Source organism: Micropterus dolomieu, unplaced genomic scaffold, assembly GCF_021292245.1.
Source record: "Micropterus dolomieu isolate WLL.071019.BEF.003 ecotype Adirondacks unplaced genomic scaffold, ASM2129224v1 contig_14564, whole genome shotgun sequence".
In the NCBI taxonomy this organism is placed as follows: Eukaryota; Metazoa; Chordata; class Actinopteri; order Centrarchiformes; family Centrarchidae; genus Micropterus; species Micropterus dolomieu.
Window position 1 is genome coordinate 1 of NW_025743550.1, and position 2,450 is coordinate 2,450.

General features: G+C 33.5%; 1 long non-coding RNA gene across 1 annotated transcript; it reads right to left on the reverse strand.

The window, feature by feature from the left end:
• Window positions 1-1,020: 1,020 nt before the first annotated feature.
• LOC123966924 lies at window positions 1,021-2,398 on the reverse strand. The gene is made up of 2 exons (XR_006824131.1): window positions 2,093-2,398; window positions 1,021-1,597 (listed from the first exon to the last, which is right to left on the reverse strand). It is a non-coding gene; the product is annotated as an uncharacterized LOC123966924 (long non-coding RNA).
• Between the last annotated feature and the right edge of the window lie 52 nt (window positions 2,399-2,450).

Below are 2,450 nucleotides of genomic sequence, written 5' to 3' on the forward strand. Positions count from 1 at the left end.
TTACTTGGTTTATGACTTTAGATAATACAGACATTTCATTCATTTTTATTTAAAATAACTTTTCCACAGTGCTTAGCTTCCGGCGGTCTCTTTTTTTTGGAGCTCTAGAAAATTATTATTAGGGTAATATGGGGTAAAAGCCCCCAGTTTAATTCTTACAAAAAAACACTTTCTTACTGCCGCTAGTCTTACTCAACTAAAAATTTCCTGTTTCATCACAATCTTTGAAGTTATTTGACCAAAGCAATTCTGACATAAGTAATCAAATGTTTGTCATTTAAAATAAGCTGTAGCTACAATCTAATTGTGTTCAATTAAAATCAAAAATCAAATCAAAAGTCCACAAAATGTTGAGGAGGGTTCATTCCTTTTTGCTGCTCTTTTCGAAACGCATGCCAACCCTTACCAAAATAAAGTATACTTCAAGTTTATTTTACTAAGTAAACTTAAGTAACGTTCAAGTATATTTCCCAAGTATACTTTACATACTAAGTATACTTAGATCATAGTACTAGTAGCATACTTGTAAGTGTACTAATTTAATACTCCTTGGGACTAAATTGGCCCACTTTTTAGTATATAAAAGTATACTTTTAAGTATACTTAAAGTGTAAGAGTGGTAAACTTTGAGTTCACAACTAGTTTACATCCAAGTTTTATTTTGTACTGCAGATGTACTACAAGTGAACTTATAGATATACTGCTAGTTTACTATTTATATACTTCTAGCCTGGATTTGTAGTTTATGAAAGTACAGTTTTAAGTATACTACTCAGTAAACTACTAGTTTAATAGTTTTTATACTATAAGTGTACTTGTAAGTTTTCTTTCAGTGAACTTAACATCATACTTATAGTTTACTATTTATATATTATTTTTGCGCTGTGTACTACTAGGTTACTACTTACATATTAGTATTATACTTGAAATATACCTTTTACTGTACTTTATGTACAATTGGTGTTAACTCACTCTACCAGTGGACTAAACATATAAATATTCATAAGACAAACTCAGGAGTCAAAATAGTCAATTACTTTATAAATCAAAGTTTTCAAACAAATATTGTTTTGGATGTCCAGTTCAAACGAAGGACAACACAGTACGAACACATAGCTAGCTACCCACAAACAGGTTGTACTTCTTTAGTTTCTGCATTTAAAGTATACTACTAAGTTTCCAATTAGCTTATAGTATTTATACTTGAAATAAACCATTAACTGTACTTTAAGCATGCAGACTTGATGTTAACTTGCATGTACACAACCAGCGAACTATACATGAACACAAGGTAAAACTCGGGAATGAAAATAGTTTTTTTCTCTACAAATCAAAGTTTTAAACAAATATTGTTTTGGATGTCCAGTTCAACAAACAGTATAAACACACATGTAGGGTCACTAGCTCCCCACAAAGAGGTTGTACTCCTCTAGTTTCTGCCCTGTTAAATGGCAGAGGAACCACACAACTAAATGTTCTTTTCATACGGTCTTCTTTGCAGTAGCTTGCTTGGCGTAGCTTTCGTTGTTGCATTTTTTTCTTATGATGCGTCTCACATCATGGATGCTGATGTTAGGAAATTTCGACAGAGCATGGCCTGTGAGTTAAAACACAAGTACAAATCAAAACATTACTTTATAACTGATTTCTCTATCACACCAAATTTACCATCCAGAATTAACACAATAAACAGTCAAAGGAGCATGTAGGGATATGCAATTCAATTAATGCAATCTGCAAAATACTATATTTACATGTAACTGAAAATGTCCTTTAAACGCCTACCTTTACATAGATTAGGGTAAGCGTTTTTAGGGCATCATCAAAGTGGGCTTTTTGTGTGCATTGTTTGCATAATTTGTTTGCCACATTCACAAATCTGAACTGATGATCCCAGATTCGACTTGTAGAGATTAGAGGCTTTTCACATAATGTTTGAAAGGTATAATTTTTTTTCATGTTGGAGGTAACAGTAATTGAACCACCGTCACCTCCAACATGGAACACTACAGTCATTTTGTAAAAAGAACTGTATGAGTAATGCTTAGGAATTTATTTTTAATGAAATTTTCCTTTAATTAAATGCACTCACCAACTATAGCTTCAAGTTTTGTGTTATGGAGTTGCAGCTTGGATTCCATGTCTTTGTGTGCCCCAGACTGTCTCCCCGTCAAACTTGAATAGGACAGTGTTTCCCTGCCGTAGACAAGCACAGCAAGGTCCCCTATGTAGACCGATGGATTTGCAGTCCGCAGACAGTTAAGCTTTCGTCTAGGGACTTTGACATCAGAGCCTGGCACAAGAGACACCTGCAAAATAACAGACTGATCACTTAGATTGTAACTGGTCTAACATTGTTTTTACACAACAAAGTTATGAAAATACAATCATACACATTCCCCGGGAAATCTATGTATTCATCAACACTGCAGTTTGCATATTAACCAAGT